At 35.8% G+C, this 27,055-nt stretch overlaps 1 pseudogene; it reads left to right on the forward strand.

The window, feature by feature from the left end:
- LOC122732067 overlaps window positions 1–27,055 on the forward strand; it is a 185,667-nt pseudogene that overhangs the window by 130,028 nt on the left and 28,584 nt on the right.

Raw genomic sequence — 27,055 nt, forward strand, 5'->3', positions numbered from 1 at the left:
GCAGAGTGCTAAAGTAGATTCAAGTGAAAAATAGTGGGTGTATAATTTTCTATATATTCTCACTTTTCTTTGATTTTCAATTTAGTGTTGCTGATTTTTTTCACTTTTTACTGATAGGAGATGACTCTCTGAAAAGGGAAAGTAGAAGAATATTTTGAGGAGATATATGTAACAATGTCAAAATATTGTGAACCCATGAATTTAGGGAACTTGAAAGATGATAAGACATGCACAAACAACTAGACCCCTCACAATTAAAAGATATGTATATTAGAAACACTTTGGAAAATAGATTGCTTTGTGAATCCCAAGGATCGTAGCTTTTGCCAGTATAGTGGATCAGCAAAAGTTTCCAGGAAAGTGTCACTTGAGAAAGGCTTTAAAGTGTGGGTAGGAATTTAATAGTTAAAGGGGTGCAGGAGAGCCTTGGACTTTCCAGGAATACTGAAGCACTGAAGGAAAAAAAAACTCAGAAGATAAGAGGGTAGGTAACACATTAGGGACAGCAAATAGAGCATAGAGTGTGGCTATAGCATAGGGTGTGGTGGTTAATAACATGAAATGAGGCTTGACAAGTTAGGTGTTATAAAAATTTTGGAGGGCCAAGAGAAGCATGTAAAGAAGTTGACATTTATTGAGTAGAAAATAGGGAACTATTGAATGAATGAATAAATGGAGATCGTTTTAAACATTGACTATGTACAAAGCACTGTGCTAATCATTGGAAATGCTAATAGAAAATTAAGGCAGTTCTGACTCTTAAAGAACTCCCATTCTAATGGAAGAGACACCATATATGAAAAGCAGAGGAATGACAAGTCCTGGTTAATGAATAATAAATATTGTTCTGGCAATATTAAAAATAATGGACTGGAGAGGATAGAGGAAAGAGGCAGGAGAGCCTGTTAATACAATAATAGTCTAGGCAGGTGGCTTGTACTAATATAGCAGTGGAAATAGAGAAGATGGACTGGGGAAAAGGGATTTCATTCATGTAAGCAATTCCCAGTGATGAAACTTTCTTCACAGGTGCACAGCAATAATACTTCTGCATCTTATCATTTTGGAGTGTTACATGGTGACCCTGAAAAGTCAAGTGATTTGCTCAGGCTCACATAGCCAGTAGATATCAAAGGCAGAATCTAAACCTAAGCCATTCTGACTCAGAGGCTAGTTTCTTGTATTTTTTACAATTAGACCATCAGCTTTAGAGAAATTAAAGTCCTTCGAGACCAGCTATCTGATTCCTTCATTTTATAGTAAAGGAAATTAAAATTTTCAAAGGTTAAGTGACTTGGTTGAGATCACACAATTAAATAAGATACAGCAGGCAATAAAACTGAAGTGTCCAGATTTTCTGTTCAAAATTCCCTATAATGAAAAATTGCCTTTAATTTTTAGGGAGAATGAGAACATTATGCTTGAAAATATATCTGAATTTACTATAAAAAGTAAAATTACCAGCTGAAAAAATTCCAGAAAATTGCCAATGTACTTTTAAAATTTAAATAAATTAGGAGAAAAGTACTAATGTAAAACTGAGATTCCTCAGAGATTAGCGAAGAAAAATCATAATCTACATTTTTCCAGTGTTCGGAAATAAAAGGAACATTCAATGTGATGCTTGCAATACATCTGAAGATAAAGAATATTTTAAGATTAAAAGCAAAGACAGGTTGTAATGCTCAATATGGTATTTTAAAAGTGTGGTTTTTGTATTCCAGTGAATAAATAGAGTACCTTGATGTCTCTCTGAAATGATACTTCTCACTTTCCTCAAGACATATAATTCTGAGCATGATTCAAGCACGACAAGGCTATTTTACTGTTACTGGATTATTATAGGTCTTTGACATCACATTAAAAAAAAGTGAAGATTTAGACAGTGATGTCTTACAGTGGCAAATGGGAATAGGAAAGGGAAGAGGAGAAGGATGGGATTGACAGACTTGCTTGTGTATGCTTTCCCTTATATAGTTTTGTATCTCTTTCACTGCATACATGACAAACTCTGTGGAAACTTCTGCAGATCTGTACTTGTCAGCTTTTATGAAAAAATGTAAAAAGGACATTACTCTATGTACAATGTTTTTTCTTTCTCACTTGCCCTCCCCTGAAGGAGGCAAAAAAAGGGAAAAGAAATTGGTTATTTCTCCATACAAACACCCTCAGACAGTTATTCCAATAGAATATAAAGTCCTTAAGGGCAGAAATGTTAATTTTTGTTTGTTTTTATATCTGCAGTGTCTACTACAATCCCTGGCACATAGTAGTTTTTAAAAATAAATACTTGATCAATGAATAAATGAGTAGCTATTCACAAATTTTCTTTTCCAATGACTTTGAAAGTAGAGAGAGCCAAAAAGAAGAGTGAAGAGAGTTCAGTATGGAATAAATGAGATTGTGAAGATGGTATCCATTATTATCTTACCCACAAAGAATACTTTTTGATTGAATCAAATAGAACCTAAGTATATATACCTCCTTAAATCAATCAGTCATTGTGTAAGAGATGTGGTCATGCCTTGGCAATTTTTATAAAAGGGAGGAACCAACTCAGAACCAGATAGAGATTTCAGAAGTCTGGAAGCAGAAAGCATGAAACAAAGACATATGGAGCAGGGATAAGATCTGGCAACCAGCAGAATGGAGAAAAAGAAGATAGAACTGAGCTTTGGTCAAGAGTGATATTAAAGAAGGGCATCACCCTACATGATATTTGAAAAAGAAGACCTAGTCTGATACCACCAGTAGTATACTTCTACTCAAGGACTGAAAAAAGCTCTTCTCTTTCACTAGCTTTCTCTGCTACTACCTCATACAGATCATACCCTCAAACTATAGGTTTCTCATAGGGTTCTATACCAGGCCCTTTTCTCTTCTCCCTTTGTTCATTTATTTTCAGTCATGCCTGACTCTTTGTGACCTAATTTGGGGTTTTCATGGCAAAGATACTAGAATGGTTTGCCATTTCTTTATCTAGTTTATTTTACAGATGAGGAAACTAAGACAAACAGGATTAAGTGACTTGCCCAGGGTCATGCAGCTAGTAAGTATCTGAGTCTAGATTTGAACTCAGATGAGTCTTCCTGATTCCAGGCCTGAGATTCTATCCACTGCACCAATTAGCTTCTTCTTTTATATTATTTCAGTTGATCTCCATACTTTATATTACTTCAGTGGGGGATCTCTGTGGTGACATGTCTCAAATCTACCTGTTTTACCCCAACCTCTCCACTGATCTCATATTTCCAACTGCCTTTCAGACATCTTAAATCCAACACATCCCAGGCCAAATTCATTAGCATTACCCCTAAACCTCCCTAACCAGTAACCTTCCATATTACTGTAGAGGGTGATACCTTCCTTCCAGTCCCTCCAGCTCACAACCTAGCAATCATTATAGACACCTTGCTGTCTTTCACCAATCCCCACTGCCAAATCAAAGCTATTGCCAAGACCTGTTGATTTCATCATTATAATATCTGTAAAATTACCCCTTTCTCTCATCTGACACTGCAACCACTCTATTATGAGCCCTTATTACGCACTTTTCTACTATTTCAATCGTCTACTGATGGGTCTACCTTCCTCAAGTCTCCCCCTACTCCATTCCATTCTGCATTCATCTACCAAAGTAATTTTTCTAAAATTCAGTAGCTATCATTTTATACTCCTACTCAAAACTCCTGTTTGCCTCAGTTCCTCAAATGTAAAATAAATTGAAAAAGGAAGTGGCAAACAACTCCATTATCCTTGCCAAGAAAACCCCAAATGGGGTCAGAAAGAGTTGGACATGACCGAATAAACAGCTGAACAACATTTCATTAAAGGTCCATTTTAAAATATGGCTTCATATTGACTCTATGATCAGATATACAGTGGTTGAAAAGTCATGGAGGGGTGTAACATTTTAATAACTTTTTGAAAATTATTTTTCTTTATTTATATATATATATATATATATATATATACATATTTACTTCCTATATATACTATATATAATGCTATGACATTGTGAATCAAAAACAAAAGGAGCTATTAAATATTGAAACACCTTTTTGACTTCATGACTTTTGGCCCACCTGTACAAATTCCTCTGTTTGGCATTCAAAGCCCTTCATCACCTACCACCATCCCTCCACCTTTCCAGTATTTTTTTTTTTTTTGGTGAGGCGATTGGGGTTAAGTGACTTGCCCAGGGTCACATAGCTAGTAAGTCTTAAGTGTCTGAGCCAGATTTGAACTCAGGTCCTCCTGACTCCAGGGCCGGTACTTTATCTACTGCGCCATCTAGCTGCCAGGCCTTTCCAGTATTTTAACATTTCATATAATCTTCAATCCAATGACACTGGCTTCCTTGCTGTTCCAGGAATAAATTACTCCATCTCTTGGCTGCAGGCATTTTCTCTGGCTGTCCCTCATACCTCGAATGTTCTCCCTCATCTCTAGCTACTGACTCCCCTAGGTTTCTTCTAGAAGAAACATTCCCCAATTTCTCCTAATCATAGTGTGTTCCTCCTCTTAATTAGCTTATTTGTAAATATTTGCTGTCTTCCCTATTTGATTGTAATCTGAGGGAAGAGACTGTCTTTTGCCTCTTTTTGTGTCCCCAGGGCTTAACACTATGTCTAGCACATGGTAGGCCCTTAATAAATGTTTATTTATTTGCTATTTATCCAGTTATGCTACAGTATAATCTCCTGTTTTATTACCCAAACATTTTCAATAACCTGAATTTTGCCTCAATGTCAAAGCAGCCAGGGGTTAACTGGAGGTAGATATAAAGTTTAAGTTTAAGAACAGAGGCCCTTCCTACCTTAATGCTAAGGATTTTCCTAACCTGGAGCTTAGAGTAATTGTAGTTGAACTGAAATCTTTTTGTCTAAAATAAACTCCCTAAAACCATAGAGAATGGAACAACATGAACCTTAGGGGCATTACATTTTCCCTAAGCTTAAAACAAGGTAATTATTGTGGAAAAAAAGGTTTGATTACCTCCAGGGAGATTTAGGTTACATTCTTAACTACACAGAGTTACCATAATAGGACTTCAGAAGTAAATTAAAATCAGTGATAGAATTCTGGTTCCATAAAAATAGGCTTTCAGTGAGGGCAGTATAGTGGGGAGAGTGCTGTGTTGGGAATAAGAGGACTGTACTTAAATCTTTTTTCTACACTTACTACCTGAGTAATTTAATGCAAGTCCCTTAATGTCTCTGATAAGTTTTCTTGGCTGTGATATGAGAGCTAGATGGTCAGTAACAATTCTTCCACTTCTTATTCTGTAATTCTCTGATTCAAAGATACTAAAAGAAAGATCAGCTACAAAAAAAAAAAAACATACTTTGGGACATAGAGTAGGCTACTTACAGATGATGTTGTTAGGAGAAACACTGTAAAATCAATTGCAGCTGGATAGTTCAATGAGTTTGGTCTTCATATTCACCTATTAGCCTCAATTACCAGAGCAGTTGCTTGGGACTATATTAAAGAGTCATCATTCATGGATAATGCTATCCATATCCAGAGAAAGAACTGTTTGGGTCAAATTCAGTATGGGGAGAGTTAATTGGGTGGCTCACTGTAATACTGGGGTTCAGGAATAATGGGAGAACTCTAGGTCCAGAGTTTTCTCTCTTCCAAACTGTCTTTTGTTTAGTTATTTCTCTCAGACTGATAAGAAAGGAGATTAATATCCTCTTTTCCACAAACAAATCAGGTTTTATTAATGGGAACAAAATTTACAACACAAGTGAAGTTAATATAACCAGGGACGATGAGAAAGGGGATAGAGAAAGGGAAAAATATGACCCACCTCACAGATGGTTAGAATCTAAATCTCTAGGGTAAAAAGGCACCCAGGTACCTCAAATAAGCTCTGCTTTCTCAGCTACTGAGAATAGCTTGCTTGGAACAAAAACTGACTTGAATCCTAAACTTGCTTCCAGCTCAGCTGACCTAAAAAGCCAGCCTCGTTTCAACAATATAAACTTGCCACCATCTGGAATCTGTAGTTCCAAGGAGAATCAGCTGTTCAGTGTCTCCCTGTTTAGTTCGAAGGTCAACCACCACCAGCTTTTCTCTCTCTCTCTCTCTCTCTCTCTCTCTCTCTCTCTCTCTCTCTCTCTCTCTCTCTCTCTCTCTCTCTCTCTCTCTCTCTCTCTGCCTTTCTTCCCCATCCCTCTTGGAGTCCTCTCTTCCCCTTCCTGGGCTGTCCTCATTACAATATTTTTTTTTTAGTGAGGCAATTGGGGTTAAGTGACTTGCCTAAGGTCCTCCTGACTCTAGGGCCAGTGCTCTATCCACTGCACCACCCAGCTTCCCCTGTCCTCATTATAATTTGACCAGGCCCATGTGGGTGTGGGGGAACTCCTAGGTGGGGCTTAGGTACTTACTTGGATATTTTGACTCAATAAATGTTCTTTGTGTTATTCAGTCCCACCTAATATACATGACAAATCTGATCAGAGTTCCTTTCCTTTGTTATATAATCTCTTCAAGTACATACCCATCTTCTCTTAGGCTTTTCAAGATTACATCTTTTTAGTCTGACCATAATGAAGCAAAGATGGGGTCATAGAAACCCCAAATCACAATTAATTCCTTACAGAACTACAAAGTCTCTTGTTGTTGTTGTTTGTTCTTCATTCTTGAAGAGGACTGTGACATCATGGTAATGTCATGACTTGCAGTGAATTGGATTTAAATGAAGGAGAGCTGTGCAAGGTCACCAGCCTCATTCTCGCCTCCAGAGCCATGTGGGTCCAGTGAAAAGATATAGATCAGGATGACTGGAGATGGTCTTCAATTTTTAAGGCAATTGGGGTTACGTGACTTACCCAGGGTCACATAACTATTGAGTATTTCAGGTCAGATTTTAACTCAGATCCTCCCACCTTCAGGGCCAGTGCTCTATCCTCTGCATCACCTAACTGACCTATATTGAATCTGAATACAGATAAAAGCATCCTATTTTCACCTTTTAATTTTTCCTCATGATTTCCCCTTTTGTTTTGATTCTTTTTTTGCACCATGATTAATGTGGAAATATGTTTAACATGATTTTACTCTATAACCTATATCACATTGCTTTCTGTCTTGGGGAGGGGAGGGAGGGAACGAAAAAAATTTGAAACTCCAAATCTTATAAAAATGAATGCTGAAAAATATCTTTACAAGTAACTATAAAAATAACATCCTATTAAGTGGGAAAAACCTGCCTAAAAGAGGTCATCAGGGAGGGCAGCTAGGTGGTGCAGTGCATAAAGCACCAGCCTTAGATTCAGGAGGACCTGAGTTCAAATCCGGCCTCAGACACTTGACACTTAACTAGCTGTGTGACCTTGGGCAAGTCATTTAACCATCATCGTCCCATCAAAAAAACAAAACAAAAACAAAAGAGGTCTTCAGAAAGCAAAGGGAGGACATTTAGCAGTCATTTTGCAGGTATTTGATCTGTGATGCTCGTTTGAATATTGTTCTTCTTTATTCAGTCATTCTAGTTTAAATTTCATAATATCAGTATGTGCAGCTGCATGGCATAGTGGGCAAAGGGAAGGTGGGAGGAATGGGAAGTTTTAGAAAGCCTTGGGTTCAAGCTTTGCATCTGTTTCTTGCTGGTACTATGACTGTGGGCAAGTAATTTAATATCTTGGTAACCCAGCAATTCTCTAAGACACTGAGTTACATTTAAGTTTGAAATCAGCATCAACGGCAGGAGTTAAAGTACTGAATTAAAATCATGTATTTAAATAAAGAAAAGGATGATTGCCTGAACTTATTTGTATGATGATTCTTGAAACTAATGAATTCCAATATAGTCTATTTGATGTAAAGAGGTTTGGAAAGGATTACCAGTATGACGAGAATAAGAACCTTTGTTTTTTATCTTAAATGCACTTTACCTGCTGGCATAGTGTAGGATTAGGAAAGACTGACTAGACTATTATAGCCATTTCTATTAATCAGGAATATTGATATCATGTATTTATTTATTTGTTTGTTTGTTTATTTATTTGTTTATTTTTGTGATTTGATATCTGTTGTTGAGGAGGACCTGGAAAATGTAAAGACTCTGTAACATTTAATGGAAAAAAGGACAAAATACTCTGAAGAAGATATTATGCAAAATAAAATCATATTTTACATTAACAGAGTGAAAAAGAATATTGTAAATTCTTCGGAACCTACAATATCTTAGAAATTAGCTACATCCATCTCCAGCCTTTAATCAGTAAGTTGTTGTAAATGTCTTCTTCTGAATGTTGCCTGAATGTAAATGTCTTCTTCTGAATGTTGTCTACAGGGCAGACAAACTAACCTAGCCAAAGTAGCAAGTTATCCTGAGGGAGAGAAAGAATGTGGCATGTTCTGAGCAAGTTATATTACCCTATCACCCTGACTAACACCTCTGCTTAAACCTCGATAGAGATATTGTAGGACTCTGTACCCAAGAACTTTGGGAACAGCAATATGCCCAAGACTACTGGCTCTATGATCACTTCAGGCTCTATAACCATTATTTAAGGGAGCAATCACAAAGGACAAGAGGCCCCAACCTTCCTTGATGCCACCAATACCAACTTCTGATCAAGTGCTACCAACAGACACCTAAGCACAAGAGCTATGCTATCACAGCACCCTTCCCAATCCAATAGCTATAGATAGCCATTATCTGGAAAGTGATCCCAGTAGAAATTTAATCTACCGTCTTTCTGCAGGTATAGTATCCCCCCTCCCCACAGCAGATATTACTACTTAAGACCTTAAAAAAGAAATTTACTATGATCAGTCAAAACCACTGTTATATTGTTCACCATCAGAAAAGTATGCTACTTTATCTATGAAAATGATATAAAAGAAAATGCATTATCATCTCCTTTGCTACTGTATCCTAAGGACCATGAAGCCTCCATATCTAACTTGTAGCTGAAATATCTTAAATGTGTTGTGTCCTTCTTTAGACTGTGAACTTCTTGAAATTAGGGAATACCAATTTACTTTTTTCCCCAATACATTTTATCAATGTCTTTTTTTTCCCTAGATCATTCATTCTTTTCCCAGGATTCTGTCCCTTTACCTCCCAGAGGATCATCCAATGTAACATTAAAAAAAAAAAAGGAAAGAGGAAAAACTCAGCATAACAAATTAATTCATTGAGAAAAATCTTACAATAAATACAATATTTTACATCCATAGACCCATTAACCCCATCCTCAGCCTTTACAAAGAATCTTGTTCCCATTTTTTTCTAGCTTAATAATTTTTTTTTCTGGAAATTTAATTGAAATAGTATTGAATAAGTAGATTGGCTTAGGTAGAATTGTCATTTTTATTATATTGTCTCTGCCAGTGATGAACGATTAATATTTTTTCAATTATTTACATCTGACTTTATTTGGATCAAGCATTTATTATACTTATATTCATGTAGTTTCTGGGTTTGTCTTGGCAGGTCTTCTTACAGGTATTTTGTGCTATTTACAGTTATTTCAAATAGGGTATCACTTACTAACTCTTATTAGGGGATTTGGTTTTTTTAATCTTTTATTTATTTATCTATTTATTCATTAACCTATTTATTTGTTAATTTATCTATCTATTTATCTAGTTAGTTATTTTTGCAGGGCAATGAGGATTAAGTGACTTGCCCAGGGTCACACAGTTAGTAAGTGTCAAGTGTCTGAGGCCGGATTTGAACTCAGGTCCTCTTGAATCCAGGGCTATTGCTTTATCCACTGTGCCATATAGCTGCCCCTCTTAGAGGATTTTGTTGGTGATATAATGAAATGATGATGATTTATGTGGGTTTATTTTGTATATGGCTATTTTGCTAAAAAAATATTCCACTGGCTTTTAAGTTAAATCTCTAGGATTTTCTAAGTATATTTTTGTATCATTTGCAAAAATAATAGTTTTATTACTTCTTGCCTATTTTGATTCCTTCAATTTCTTTTTCTTTGCCTATTGTTATTCTTGGCATTTCTAATACAATATTGAATAATATTGGTGATAATGGGAATCCTTGTTTCACTCTTCATCTTTTTGGGAAAGTTTCTAACTTACCCCCATTTCAAATAATACTTGCTAATGGTTTTAGGTAGATGCTTCTTATTATTTTAAGGAAAAACACATTTATACCTGTGCTGTTAAGTTCCCCCTCCAGGGGGCAATGAGGGTTAAATGATTTGCCCACTAAATGTCAAGTGTCTGAGTCCAGATTTGAACAAAAATCCTCCTGCATCCAGAGCTGGTCCTTTATCTGCTGTGCCACCTAGCTACCCCCTGTTATAACCTATATTTGATTGCTTACTGCCTTAGGGAGAAGAGGAATGTAATTTGGAACTCAAAACTTTAAATAAAATTGTTGTGTTTTTTTTAAAATAAGAGTTGGCAGCTTCCTTTGCATGCACATGCACACACCCATTTTTGTCAGCCCCATCTCTCCATAGAAATGTTTATCAACCTAGTAATATGTGTGGGGTGTGGATTGAGTGAGATGTGAGAGACAAATGTTCATTTTGAAGACAAATGTGTATGGCTACCTGTATTTATACACATAACATTTATACGTATACCTTAGTGCTAACCATGTTCCTTTAAAACTCAGGCAAGTAACAGTTATCAGGACTTATGTAAGATGGCATTTTATTTACCATACAAGAAGCTGTAACACAGCTGAGGAAGTGCAATCTGGTTTGTTTTTAAAGAGTGGGTATATTTTGTTGTACTTATTTTCAAGGCTAATACAATAACCCATACATGTATATAAATATACACTGTATCTATTTTATGAAGGCCACTGTGCTCTTGAAGTTTTTCAGCAATGCAATGAAACTTAAGACTTCTTTTTTTGTTTTTGTTTTTGTTTTTTTTTTGGTGAGGCAATTGGGGTTAAGCGACTTGCCCAGGGTCACACAGCTAGTAAGTGTTAAGTGTCTGAGGCCGGATTTGAACTCAGGTACTCCTGAATCCAGGGCCGATGCTCTTTTTATTGCGCCACCTAGTTGCCCCAAAACTTAAGACTTCTAAAAAGGATTTCAGAATGAGAAGAGACCTTTGAAAGAATGTAGTCTAACTCCTTTATTTGACAAATGAAGAAAACAACATCCAAAGAAATTAAGTGATTTGCGTGGAATCACCTATAGTGATTGGCAAAGCAAGGGTTCAAATCCATGTATTCTTTATACTATTCCATGTTGTTAGTTTTTCTTTTTTAATGTTCCAATTAATCCATTTATTCTAAAGAGACACCCGACAAAGTCAATCTATAAAACTCTTTCCCTTTTGTTTCATCATATAAATTGTATGTTTTTAACAAATTTATTTGATTATTCTATGTACCATTTTAATTTACCTTAATCTAGCTCTTTAAAATTGTTATTATACTTTAGGGTCAAATTTAATGAAACATAGTATTACTCAGTATTTCTCAAAGCAAAAGGATGTGGCTTTGCCCTGATATTGTTTCCTCTTTGAGTGTTAATGTAAGGGTTATAATTTTAGAAGCAATTTTAAATGAAATTATTCAAAGTGTTATTTTATAAATTCTAGATAATGTGGCATAATTTCCATTAAACTAAATTACCAGGCTAATAATGTTTCTCCAATGTACTGTAAATACAGGATGAGAATGACAGTGAGATTGCATTAATTCTCTGAAAATTGATGCTTGATGTGATGCTGTATAACCTAGAGAAGGGTTAGGGTTAGATTTTTTTTTAATTTTGCATAACTCTTTTTATATAAAAAACTTCATTTGGAGGAATGTAGAGTATGAATAATTCTGGTATTCAGATAACCATTTCTAATTTGGTGAAAGGTGTCCACCTCTATCAAAACTCATGAATTATAAATGAATGCTGGTATTTCCTTAGAGGTAAGTACATTAAAAAAATTGAATCACTAGGTCATGCCATTTTGGTTTTATAAGTAATTTACCATCACTATTAGTTTTCATTTACTGTGCAATAAAATTACTGTTTGCTGGAAAACAGTGACAAGAGTTATAATTTAGGGAGCTAGACTTGTACTCCCAGCCATTACAACTTAAACTCAATCTCTTCCTCCACTGAAGTCATAGCACTTATTGTCTGCCCCACTAATCAATCACACATATCTTCTATCATTATATTGTACCACTGTGTTACTTTTCCTGTATTTTCTTGCCCTTCCAACCAAGTTGTAGGCTCCTTTAGGGTGGGGGTCATGTCTTCTATTTTGGTATCACCTGCATCACCTAGCATATTACCTTGTACATAGCCAGTGATAAGTGAATATAAATTGTTTAGGCATATGTTGAAAAACAATCATATAATGGTACTTGGACTTTATCTTAATGTTTTTGGAAAAATAACAAGCCAAGGTTCTCATTTAAAAAATGAAAATGTCCGGTAATATCTAATACCTCAACTGAGAGCTGCATCTTTTAAAGCTAGATCTTTTACTCTTTAATTCTTCTGGGTCTGCTATGTGATTTAAAGAGAAAAAACAAAATACTTCACATAAGTTACATCTCACAGCCATATAAAAGTATTTCATATAGGTGGATTTTTTCTTTGAATTAAGATTTTTCTTTGAGTTAAGATGTTTAATACGTACTTGGATTCCTGCAAGTGATCTGTAGATTTTTGGCAAGCTTGCAGAGACATTTTAAAAATGAATCCAGCTTTTGACTGGTATGTTTTAATTGCTGTAATTTGAATAATTAATTCTAAGTTTGGAAAATGAGTTCAAGGTGGTGTGTGATTAACCATAGTTAATGAAGTCATTACCTGATTAAATAGCATTTCATGCCCATGACTGATTGTATCCAAATGCTAATCAATTTGATTTAAATTGTTAATATATTTTGAATTTACTCTACTTTTGTGGTGTAGCTTCTGTTATGCAAACTATATTGATATTATGCTATTGATAATTGTTTGATTTTTGTGGATAACTTTATTCTGAGGCAATGATAATAGAGGAACACTTGTTTTAAGTAAACTAGAAACTCATTCTGTGTAAATTAGTATTGACTATGAAAGTCAGTTCCCTTTAAAAATTAAATTTATCCTAGTATCTTATTTATTCTCTGTAACTGTCATTGTGGACTTAAATATATAATACAAGAAATAATAGCTATCTTACATTCAAATATAATGTTACATTCTGTGGAGTGTTTTCACTTATATTTTGTCATATTATTGTTAGCAATGATTATTATTTAATAGTCACATACAATACATTAAAATATACATTATGGATATCATCAGATGTGCCCACTTTAGCTAAACATAAGCATCTCCAATAATGTAGGCTAATGAACTAAACAGAAATGGGACAAACTCTTTTTCTAATTTATGAATTAAAAGATTTTTTTCATTTTTAAAAGTTATGAATGGGGGCAGCTAGGTGGCACAGTGGATAGAGCACTGGCCCTGGCTCCAGGAGGACCTGAGTTCAAATGCAGCCTCAGACACTTAACACTTACTAGCTGTGTGACCCTGGGCAAATCACTTAACCCCAACTGCCTCACAAAAAAAAAAAATTATTAAAAAAAAAAGTTATGAATGGAATTGTACTTGTAGTGTAGTGTAGCATAAAAGGTGTTGGAATTTTAATTAGGAGAGTCCTGAGTTCAAATTCTACCTCTGAGATTTACATGCAAAAGAGGTACCTTATATAATTAATATTTCCTCTTTTCTTCTCAATTTCCTCATCCATAAAACAGGGACAATAATATAGTATTTGTACTAATTATGTACAGGTTATTATAAGAAAATATTCATAAAGAATTGTGTATACATTCACTTTTTTTTTTGGTGGAGCAGTGGGGGTTAAGTGACTTGCCCAGGGTCAGATAGCTAGTAAGTGTCAAGTGTCTGAGGCCAGATTTGAACTCAGGTACTCCTGAATCCAGGGCCAGTACTTTATCCACTATGACACCTAGCTACCCCAACATTGACTTTTACCATTTCTAATGATCATTATTTCGCATTGTCTTGGCAGATGGCAAGGGACTCTACCACTTCTACCAATTACGTTGGTGCAGCTTACTGGGTTCTAAACATCACCCAGACCTGACTTAAGCAGCATACTCATTGTTCATTTGTTTGGATAGATTTTATTAAAGGGCAGACAGAGACAGAAGATGGTAGACTCTAGCGGGTTCTAAGCATAATATAGGCTCCACATGTTTACAACCGTGTCCTGGTAAATACTGAATTCCAGAAATGGGATGCCTAGCACTGGGAGATCTTCTCCCAATAGACTTCAGTTAATGCCCGAGTATTTGCTTTCTTTTGTGGGGCATGGGGGACATAAAAGGGTAGGGAAGGGAGAAGGAAGTAGTGGTAAATAGGATTTTTAAAGCAAGGATTACATACATAAGAGATATAGCCCAAAGCCTATTTGGTGCAGGTGTTCTCCCCCACACCCTCTCCAAACTGGATTCATGTGCCAGGTATAATTATGTATACCTTTTAACAAACATTGTGGCAGAGTATTAAGTCAAGATACCAAGGGGTCCAGTGCCTTATCTGCTACTCACTGTGATTAATATATATATATATATATATATATATATATATACATACCTTCACTGTACTTCATTTTTCCTCACATGTAAAACTTAGGTGATGGGGCTAGATAAATTATAAAGTCTCTACTATAATTTTATGATTATAATTAGCATGCTTGAAAGTCATAAATCTGTGTGAGTTGCATGAATCACACGTTTAATAACAAGCCATAATTTTAACAGAATAACACTTTTTAGAAGTGAAAAATATAATTTTAGTTTAAAATGATTATCCTTTACAGTAAAACCCTTTACGCAGTTTGTATATCTACTTTATGATAAAACAGGGTTTTTAATTAGAAAGGACTTTTAGATTCAGATTCTGATTAAATACTAGAATTTTTCTTGAGAGATTCCTAGATATAAACCTATTGCTTAGAAATGGTAAATGTTAGGAAATCTAGTTCTGTAGGTCCAATTTTTCCAATTATAACTTACTATCCAGTATTTCTGTGCATTCACAGGTGTTTCACAAATTAAAAATGTTTATGAATAGAGCAGGAAAGTTATCACTTTGACATCCTTGATCTACATACCCTGCAATAAACAGGAGATTGTTCTTCATCACTCAAACTTTATAGCTGATGTTTTAATCATGTCTAGCGATACCATTTTAAAGACACATGCAATTTCTCTAAAAGTAAAATGGAAGATGGAATGTTTAGCAAAAGATTAATAGTTGACCATTTTGCTTCCATCACTGAATCACTCATACTGGTTGTAACTCCGGGGACTATAGTGGATCCATAATGGTAGTAACAAATTAAAAGCAGATTGGAATGTAGAAGATATAAAAATAGAGACAGGAGTTGATCATTTCATGTTAGAAACAATTGATTGAAGTATATAGAACATGACTTAATGATATATCATGCATACAATAAAATATTGTTATGTTATATTCAATAAAATAATAAATATATTTAGGGACAAGCATCAAAGAAAAAAGAACTAAAACAGAAATGTGTTAAATTTCTCACTATTGGAAATAATAAACTATAGCTTAAATTGAACAAATCTAGACCAATAGTAGAAACATTTTAGCCAACAGTTTTTAAAGCATCATTAGGTTTCCAAAGTGGATGCTCTGGCAATGAGATTATTTCTGGATACCTTTAAAAATTGGCCTTACATAAGAAGACATCTGTTCTTTTAATTAGCAAAAACAAACAAACAATTCCCACATTGTGCAAAGGGTCATCTCACTTGTTACAAGGAATGAAAGAATTTAAAAGGCATAGTTATTGCTTTTAACGATTTTCTAGAGGAGGCGGGTCCAAGATGGCAGAGGAAAGACATTTAACACACAGAGCTCCTGATACAATCACCCCAAAAATAGCAATAAAAGACTCCTGGAGCAGAAAAATGCACACAAAAAAGCACTGAGATTATTCTCCAGCTACAGATAGATTTCAAGGGGCCATACTGGACCACGAGTAAAGTCTAACCCTGCAATCACACTGACAGACACACTAGCCTCACTGCTGGAGGAATTTACCCCAGAGCCTCTCAATCAGCTACAACACCAGTGTCTTCTAGAACGGAGTGTACGGTCTGGTGAGAGGGCTGATTGGCCGGGGGGTGGGGGTGGGGGTGGGGGCGGGAAATGCAGGGGTACCAGCAGGAACGGGGAAAATTCGGCTGTCCCACCCCAGCAGGGAACCAGGAAGAAATCCTGAGCAGTGGGAGGCTCAGGTAGGGGAGAGGAAGAGGCTTGTCAAAGCTAAGAACCACACCACAGAAAGCTTTGCTGGTTGGTTGTTTAGTAAGTAGGCTTGAGCTTATCTCTGGACCAGAGAACAGGCCAGGCAAGAGAAAAACCTTCCCTCCCTCAAGCCAAGACATAGGAAGCCTCTGAAGCTGGGAACAAGAGTGGAGCCGAGAAGCAGCCCTCCCCACCCCCCCCAGTAGAGTGTTAAAAATCAAGTAAAAGATGAGCAAGCAAAGAAAGTTCAGAATTATAGAAAATTTTTTAAGTAACAAGGAAGATCAAAGTGCAGCTTCAGATGAGGAAATCAACCACAGGGCCCCTACATCCAAAGCTTCCAAGAAAAATATGAACTGGTCTCAGGCCATGGAAGGTCTCAAAATGGACTGTGAAGTGAAAGTAGGAGAAATAGAAAGAAGATGTAGAGAAAAGGAGGAAAGAATGGAAAGGTAAATGAGAGTGATGCAGGAGAGTCATGAGAAAAAAGTCAGCAGTTTGAAAAGCCAAATGGAAAAGGAAATTAAAAAACTGTCTGATGAAAATAACTGCCTAAGAATTAGGATTGAACAAATAGAAGCTAGTGACCTTGTGAGAAACCAAGACACAGTAAAGCAAATCCAATTGAATGAAAAAATAGAGGGCAATGTGAAATATCTCCTTGGAACAACAGCTGACATAGAAAATAAATCTAGGAGAGATAATTTGAAAATCATTGGACTACATGAAAACCATGACCAAAACAAGAGCTTAGACACCATCCTCCAAGAGATTGTGAGGGAAAATTGCCCTGATATTCTAGAAGCAGAAACTAAAATAGAAATTCAAAAAATCCACCAATCACCTCCTGAAAGAGACCTCAAAAGGAAAACATTCAGGAATATTATAGCCAAATTCCAGAACTCCCAGGTCAAGGAGAAAATATTGCAAGCAGCCAGAAAAAAGGAATTCAAATACTGTGGAGCTTCAGTAAAGATAAAGCAAGACCTAGCAGCTTCTACATTAACGGACCAGAGGGCATGGAATATGATATTCCAGAGGGCAAAGGAACTGGGGCTACAGCCAAAATTCACGTAGCCAGCAAAACGAAACATAACATTTCAGATGAAAAAAAGGGATTTCAATGAAAAAGAGGACTTTCAGGCATTTGTAATGAAAAGACCTGAACTGAATAGAAAATTTGACTTTCAAATACAAGACCCTCGAGAATCATAAAACAGGAAAAGGAAATCACAAGGGACATTAAAAGGTTAAACTGTTTACAGTAATACACTAGAAAATAATACTTCTAACTCATAAGAACTATTTCAGCAAGGAATACACAGAGGACACAGGTCTGAAATGAATATTAAGGGATGCTATTTGTAAATCATTTATTTTTTGTGTACCCTTGTTCTTTGTGGAGCAAACAAGGTGGGTTGTCTGGTGTCTGAGACTGGATTTGGGCTCTGGGCCTCCTGGACCCAGGGATGGTGCTTTGTCCACTGTGCCACCTAGCTAAACCATGATGACATCTTTAAAATAGGGGTGAGGGGTAGGAGGAATAGACTGGAGGAGGGGGGAGGGGAGAGCTGAAATGGGGAGAGGTAGCTCACATGAAGGAAACAAGAAAAAAGCCTATGGAGGGGAGGGGAAGAGGGGGAGTGAGTGAACTTCACTATCATCACAATTGTCTCAAAGAGGGAATAACATACATGCTCAAGCAGTTATAGTAATATATTTTTTCCCTGAGGAAAAGTGGGAGGAGAAGGAGATGGGTAGGGGTGGAGTGAAGAGGGGAAGGAGGGAAGAGAAGTTTTGGGGAGGGAGCTGTTAAAAGCAAAACACTTTAGAGGAAGGTGAAGATGTTCAGCATAACACCACATGTATGACATATATTGACTTGCTTGATTTCATAGGGAGAGTTGAGGAGGGAGGGAGGGAGGAAGAAAAATTTAGAAAACAGAATTAGCTCAAAGGCCATAACCTCATCAGAGTGGGCTCAAAGTGGGAATAACACACACATTCAATAGGGAAGAGTAATCTATTTAACCCTATAGGAAAGTAGGAAGGGAAGAGGATAAGGAGGGAAGGGTGAATGAAGAGAGGGTAGAGCAGGGGAGGGGGCAGTCAGCAGCAAAACACTTCTGAGGAGGATTAGAGCAAAATAAGATAGAATAAATATCATTGGAAGGGAATGGGATGGAAGGAAATAGTTATGATGATTGACTGCAATGTCAATGTGTGGTACCAACTCTGCTGGGCTATTGTGAAGAAAATTCTCTGTCAAGTTCAAGGAACTATATAAAAATTATGATGAACAGGATACCATCGGAAAAACTTGGAAAGACCCTCATGAACTGAAGAAGAGAGAACTGTAGACCAACATGAACTGAAGAAGAGAGAACTGTACTATATACAAAATAACAGCCTTAGTGTAAGATCATCTTACTGGGAAGCATGTGGTTATTTTCAGCAAGGCAATGATCCAATATACTGTGAAGAACTTAGGAAAGTTGTAGTACATCTACAGAGAAAGAACTGATGGTATTTGAAAACAGACTGAAACACTTTTTTTTTTTTTGGCAATTCCTTAATCTGAAGTTTTGTTTTTATCTGTTTTCTCTCACAACCTAGATAAGGTAGAATTGTTTGCCATAACTACTCATGTTTAACTTATGTTGAATTATTTGAGTTCTTAGGATAGGAGTGGGAGGGAAGGGAGGGAGAGAAGTTGGAACACAAAGTTTAAAAAAAAAAAACAATGTCAAAATTTATTTTTACATGTAATTTGGAAAATAAAAGTCTAAAATTTAAAAAAAGCTTTTCTAGTCCAATAAAAGATATCTGAATTGCATACAAATCATTATAGCATAAGTTTAAATAAATCAGTATAATAAGAAAGGTAGAGTGGTGTAACCAGTTTTTTTTTTGGGGGGGGGGCAAGGCAGTGAGTGTTAAGTGACTTGCCCAGGGTCACACAGCCAGGAAATGTCAAGTGTCTGAGGCCAGATTTGAACTCAGGTTCTCCTGAATCCAAGGCCAGTGCTCTATTCCCTGTGCCACTTAGCTGCCCCTGGTGTAAATTTTCAGTAGGAATTGATGTGATCTAGAAATAACTTCTTTTGGTGGGAGAGTTGAGAAAGGCATTATCAAAGAACTTGCATTGAATCACAGAGAATACTGACATTTATGCTTGTATATTTATGTACAAAATACACTAGTTTGAAATGGGTTTGGGTCACATACTAAGCCTCTTCCTTTGAGTCTCTGCATCCTCACTTCAGCAAGTATCAAAAGATAATTTGTCAAATGATTTTACCAAGTTCAAGTTTTTCTGTAAGCATACATCCATGATTTTGAGTGTTGGAGAAGAGATATGAAGGCTGATGTGTGTTAGTGAATAAGAAATGGACTGGTAATTTAATGAGGACTAGACACAATGGATAGATAGTACCCTTATTGCACTGGTACTTGAGAAAGAGATAAAGACCTAGAAGAATGTCAGGGGAATGTAGAAAATATCCTTTATGGCAGATATTTAGAAGATAATGGATGAGAAAAAGACAGAATAATCAAGCATGGATGGAATTTAATTTAAAATTATAGAGCAACCATACTGAATAGGGAAAACACACAAAAAAAGGGTTTTCATTAAATCAATCTATATGTAAAAGTTAGGATTAACAAACTGGAACTGAATCATGCAATTTTATACAGGAATTACAGAATGCCAAATGACACTCAGATACTTAGTATGGACACCAAAATCTGAACTGAATTAAAATTTAAATGAAAAGGAAAATTTTAAATATTTTAAAATGTTGAACCAATGATTGAATCTTTCAGCTCCTATGAAAATCTAGTTATGTATGAATTTAAAAATTAGGCATGAATAAATTTTCATTATACTGTTCCTATTTTTAAAAAGGAACTATATCAACATATTTATTTTTAAAAATCTCTCATTTGGGAGAGTGACTGTCTCCTTTCTACTTATGTATTACCAAAACTTAAATAGAAAACTAGTTAAGTTTAAAAATAATTTCCAAATATATCACTAGAGCAAAGAAGCCCATGATGCAAGTAAATAATTTAGATCTGAAATCTTTGTTATGGCCTTTTAAATTATTCAAAAACCAAGGTAGGCATATTCAGTGGAACAAAAGTTGTTCCCTGTGATATTTTCTTACTTTTCAGAGACAATCAAAAATAGAAGGAATAAAATCTGTGAAATAAAAATATGTCATTGGCATTTACTTAGTTAGCTTAGTAAATCAGAGAGAATCTAAATACCATATATGAGCTTTATCTAGCATATGGCTTTTGTTTGCCCTTTTCACATTGCAAGGGTCTGCAGTTTCTATGGATAGAAAGGGGAAGTCACCAGTTGCTTGCTGAAATCCTTGCTGCTGTCACCTTTAATAGACTCTCCTATCTGAGGAAAATGCTGCTTATAAACCCTCTCTCATGTGGAGAGCAGCTATTCTGTCAGAGAATGTTCTTGACCTGCTTTGTATAATGTCCTCATTCCTACCTGACCTCTGTTCCTTGGCTAAAGTATAGGTATATGAAGACAAATGACAATGAAAAGAAATCATATCCTAAAAAGTGTGATTGTATTTGATGAGCAATGGTGAACCATTAGACATTTTTGAATAAGGGAGACAGTATTATCAAAGTTGATCTTTAGGGAAGATTAGTTTAGTGGCATGATAAAGAATGAATTGGAAGAGAGAAAGCTTTGAGGCAGAAATACCAGTTAAGAACCTAATAAGATTAGTCAATTTGAGAGATAAAAAAGACCTAAACTAGGGTAATATCAGTTTGAAAGGAGAGAAGTGAATAGATGTGAAAAACAGAGTCGATCATTCTCTCTCATCTTCAACATTCAAAGATATATGTCATCTGTGACAGATTTCAAGTCTGATTGACAGGAAGATAATGATACCATTACCCAAAATAGGGATATTGAAGTGAGGAACAGAGGAAGAAAGTCCTGAATTACAAGAAAAGATTGGTTTAGTCAGAGGAGCCCAGTCAAATATGTATGAGACAGATAAATGACAAGAGAAATTCTCTAACTAAAATTAAAAAGACCATTAAGAAATTGAAATATACCTGATTTACCCAACCTATGTATAGTCAATCTTCAACATTCACAGTTCAACTTTTGTGACTCCAAGCATTTGAGTAATGTTACTAGTAACTTCATTTTCACTTTCATGTTGTCACCTGTACACATTTATGGCTATGTGCAGTAGTCAAAAAAAAAATCAGAGGTGTAATGTGTGCAAGTTTTTGTAACAGCTGATATGCTACTACTTCACTGATCTTTTTTACCATACTGTTGTAAATAGCTCCCCATTAATTTATTGCATATTTTCATTTTTGCCTTTAAAATTCAAATTTTGTGTTATTATTATGACCTCAAAGGCCTTTGGGCTCTAATCTCAAGTATGCAAAGTCAGTGATGCAGCTGAGAGAATAATGATCTTAGGTAAACTGGTAAACCTTAGGTAAACTTAGGTAAAGTTTGAATGCTTTGAAAATTGCTAACTATATAAATTGAAGAAGGACATTTAACTATGGGATCCTCAGTTTTATTATCTGCAACATGAAGCTAATAATACCTGCAGTTCCAATTCCACAGGCATGGTGGAAGAATAGTACTCTGTAAACCATAAAATACAATGTAAATGTGAGTTGCTATTTTCAATTACCTCAGGCTAGGTCATTACATATCATTTTATTACATGAATGTTCTACATGGCTTTGTAATATGCCTTCTATTCTCCCTCTATACTATCTGACTAGGTCATCTTATCAACTCCTATGGATTCAATTCTCATCTATATACTTATAATTAAATTTCCAAGTTAATTTATACTAGCCATAACCCTTCTAATGACCTCCACTGAAAGATTTCCAACTAACAACACATTAAATATATCGAACTAGGTGATCTATCTACATTTTAGACTCAGTATTCCCAAAATTGAATTCATTATTTTTTCTCAAAATTTACTCCCCCTGGGGCAGCTGGGTGGTGCAGTGGATAGAGCGCTGGCCCTAGATTCAGGAGGACCTGGGTTCAGGTCCGGCCTCAGACACTTGACACCTGCTGGCTGTGTGACCCTGGGCAAGTCACTTGGCCCCAATTGCCTCACCACCCCCAAAAAAAATTTACTCCCCCTTTCCAAATTTTTCTATTACTGCTAAAAGCACCAAAATCTTCTTATTCAGGCTGGATGACAATCTAGTTGTCATTCTTAACTCTTTACTCTCTTACCTTGTCCCCCAAATATCCAGTCTGTTGCCAAGGCTTGTGGATTTCACCTTTCCACTATCTCTTGAATTTACCCTCTTCTTTTCTCTAACACTGCCACTACCCTGTTTAAGGCCCTCATCTCCTCTTGCCTAGACTATTATATTAGGCTGCTGGTTAGTATACAGCAATTACAACAATTTTCTTTCCACTCTACTCCACTCCATCCTCCATTCATCTTCTTATAGCTCAGGTGCAACCATTTCACCTGCCTGTGGTTCCCTATCTCCTCCAAGTTGAAATATAAAACCCTTGGTTTGACATTCAAAGCCCTTTACATGTAGTCCCTAACCACTTACCTTTAAAATTTTTTTATACCTTACATGCTTCCATGTATTCCTTTCCAGTGACAGTGGCTTCCTTGCTGTTCCACAAACAAGACACATGATCTCTTGGCTTTTGGCATTTTTGCTGTCTGTCTCCCATGCCTAAATATTCTCCTTCAATTCTCTACCTGGATTCCTTCAAGTTCCAGCTAAATCCTTATGTCTTCTACAGAGAGCCTTTCCAAATCCCTCTTATTTCTAATGCTTTCTCACTCTTTATTATTTCTTATTTTCTATATAACGTTTTTGTACATATCTATTTACAAGTTGTTTCCTGTTTGTTGCATTGTGAATTCCTTTTAGGACATCACTTGCACAGTACCTGGCACATACTAGGTGCTTAATAAATGCTTATTGACTGACTATTCTTATATAGATTTTAAAACATGTTTTCTTGGAAGCTTGTTCTTGAAGTAATAGCATTTAGTGACAGATTTGAATGTTCATCAACTATGGGGTATAGTTTAGACTATAACCCTGACCTTTGATTTTTTCCCCTTTCTCTGAACCCTGCTGACTTTGCTTCCAAGACATTCATTGACCTATACAAATCCTGAAAACTACTTCAGGGATTTTTGTGGAAATTGACAATTATTGAGAGGGGCAAGCTTTGTTGGGGTTTAGAAGAATATGTTAATTTCATTTCCAGGTTTTGTCCTGCTTTTTTGAACATGGAAGCATAAAGTTACTTCTCATTTAGTGGCAATGAACAGATCCAATAATACAACACCAATAATAACATAACCAATAAAAATAGAAATATGAGCCAATGTGCTACTCTCAGCAATACAACAATGCAGGACAATCCCAAATTACTAATGATGAAGCATACTGTCCATTTCCAGAGAAAGATCTGATATTGTTTGAATACAAACTGAAACATGCTATCTTTTACTTCTTTTCTTTCATTTATTTTCTTTTATTTAAGTCTTCTTGTACAAAATGACTAATATGGAAATGTTTTATATGATTGGACTCAAATCTTTATTTTTAAAGGTTAAGAAATTTTGTTAACATGTAATTGGGGGGAAATTATATAAATATATACTATATATTTTTTATCCTATTGTATATACATATAATACTATGTTATAACACAGCACATATATTATTGTATTATATAATACCTGCACGCGTGTGCGCGCGCGCGCACACACACACACACACACACACACACACACACACACATAGATATGTCTAAATTATAGATGAGTTGATGATCTCAGTGGTTGGAGGGAATATACATACCAGAAATTCCTTACCGAAGAAGTATTAAGTCCAGATCCACCCTTTCTCTCCAAAACAAAGCAAAACAAAATAAAACAAGGCCAGCATGATGTTATAAAGTGATCATAAGAATAAGAACAGATCAAATTTATGTAGGCATATCTAAAACATGTTTTTGCCTACATATCTGTAAGTTAATTAAGGGAAATAGTATCTTCACTATAGAGAAGAATGAATAAATGAAGAAAAATGTATTTATTAAGTGCTTGTAATGTACCAAGCACTGTGCTAAGATCTGCTGATATAAATACTATAGCAAAGACAATGCCTATCTTTGAGAAGGTTATATTCCAATAAAGACAATACATAAGGGAGAGAGGTAATAATATTTTGCTTTGGAAAATTACAGGGCAGAGGGTTCCTGCAGTTTTTTGGGGTATAGATTGACACGGTGTTTGCAGTAGCAAAATCTCAATGATGAGGACCAGAGAGGCTAAGGGACTTGACTATGGTCACATAAATAATAGGTCTCAGGGCTGCAACTCTAATTCAGGTGTTAAGGGCTAAAATTCTAGCTAAACTGTCTAAAATATCTAATGAGTGGTCGCCAATAAATTATAAGCTTTAGCAAGAGTTAGACTTTTAAGCATTTATTAAGGAGAATAAGAGTTTGGTAAAGAGAGAAGAAAAGGCCTAGATTCCTATCTATTAAAGGGAGAGCACATTTCTAGCTCCCCTCTCCACCAGCGTCCTCAGGAAAGAGAGCGAGACTGAGTGCCAGTCTCTTCCTTCCTCCTCCCACTCGCCTGCGTCACTTCCTTACGCCAAAGAAAAGACTCCTGGTCTTGCCCTCAATGACCTTCGCTTCCTGGGCAGAACTCTTCTACAGTAAGTCTCCAGCAGGTGGCGGCATTCCAATCATTACACAGGTAATGGAACTTTAAAGCTTGCATTTATTTTCCTTTCTCAGGCTGACCAGGCCAGTAGTATGGTCCACATTGTTCATGAAATGATTATACTAAGTATAAGTAGTGCTGGGATAGGATTAGAAAAAAACCTGATAGGTTTTGAGGATATTGAAGACATGCAATACTTCATACAATACAAGAAAGGAAAAAAGGAAGATTCAGTGTTTTCTGGGGAAAATGGAGGTATTTGGGGAACAATAAGGATGTTAAGGAAAGCTATGATATAATTCACAGAATATCTTAATAGGGACCACAGAAGCCATCAAATCCAATGTGTAACTGAACAAGAATTCTCTCGATCAAGACTCATAAGTGGGGGCAGCTAGGTGGTACAGTGGATAGAGCACCGGCCCTGGAATCAGGAGTACCTGAGTTCAAATCCGGCCTCAGCCACTTAACACTTACTAGCTGTGTGACCCTGGGCAAGTCACTTAACCCAAATTGCCTCACTAAAAAAAAAAAAAAAAGACTCATAAGTGGCCATCCAAACAATTCAAGTAAAGTGATTTTCATGTGAATATTTCCGTTCCTGGGGAACTCATTAATCAAGTAAAGTCAGCAAACACTTATGGAGTATACACTATGTTCCAGATGTTGCACTAAGTACTAGGAATGCAAAAAAAAAAAAAAAGGTAAAACCAAAAAGAAATGAACAAAACCAATATGCTTATCTTTTATCTTTTGGGGGATATAAACTTAGTAGTAGTATTGCTGGACAAAAGAGTTTGATGCAAAGTTTTACAGGCCTTTGGATGTAGATTCAAATTGTTCTCCAAATGTTCTCCAAAATAGTGGGACTAGTTCACAGCTCTACAAACAGTGCATCAGTGTCCCAATTTTTACAATTCTCTCAAAAATTTGTTATTTTCTTTTTCTGTAGTCTTAGCCAGTCTGATAGGTGTGAGCTGGTACCTCAGAGTTGTTTTTTTTTTTTGGGTGAGGCAATTGGGGTTAAGTGACTTGCCGAGGGTCACACAGCTAGTAAGTATTAAATGTCTGAGACCAGATTTGAACTCAGCTACTCCTGACTCCAGGGCCGGTGCTCTATCCACTGTGCCACCTAGCTGCCCCTCAGAGTTGTTTTAATTTGCGTTTCTGTAAACAATAATTTTTATTATGTGACTGATAGTTTTGATGTCTTTTTTTTCTGAAAATAGCTTATTCATATGCTTTGACCATTTATCAATTGGAGAATGGCTTATATTTTTAAAAATAAATTTGGATCAGTTCCCTATATATTTAAGAAATGAAATTTTTGTTCAGAGAAACATGCAAAAATCATTTTCCCAGTTTTGTGCTTTCTTTATAATTTTGGCTATATTATTATTATTATTATTATTATTATTATTATTATTATTATTATTATTATGCAAAATCTTGAGAGTTTCATGTAATAAAAATAATCCATTTTACTGCCCATGATACCCTTTGCCTCTTTTTCAGGCCATAACCTCTTCCTTTATAAATAGATCTGACAGGTATTATTTATGCTACGTTAACTTACTTATGTCAAAAGTTATGTCTAAATCATTTATCTATTTTGAATTTAGCTTGATAGATTGTGTGAGATATTTCTCCATACCTAGACTCTTCTGAACTGCTTTTCAGTTTTCCTAGAATTTTCATCAAATGGCAACTTCTTACCCCCCCCCCCCCAAACTTGTATCTTTGGATTTATCAATGAATAGATTACTATGGGCAGTACCTACTGTCTATTGTGTACCTGATCTATTCCACAGATCCACAACTCTATTGATCATTTTGATGCTTACCACTTTATGAGTTTGAAATCTTGTACTTCTTAGCTGTTTTTCTTCTCATTTTTTTCATTGATTCCCTTGATATTCTTGACTTTTTGTTCTTCCAAATAAATTTTGTTATTGTCCTTTCTAGGTATATAAACAATTATTTGGTAGTGTGATTGGTATAGCACTGAAAAATCAAATTAACTTACAT

The sequence above is a fragment of the Dromiciops gliroides genome, chromosome 6 (genome assembly GCF_019393635.1).
Source record: "Dromiciops gliroides isolate mDroGli1 chromosome 6, mDroGli1.pri, whole genome shotgun sequence".
Classification (NCBI taxonomy): Eukaryota; Metazoa; Chordata; class Mammalia; order Microbiotheria; family Microbiotheriidae; genus Dromiciops; species Dromiciops gliroides.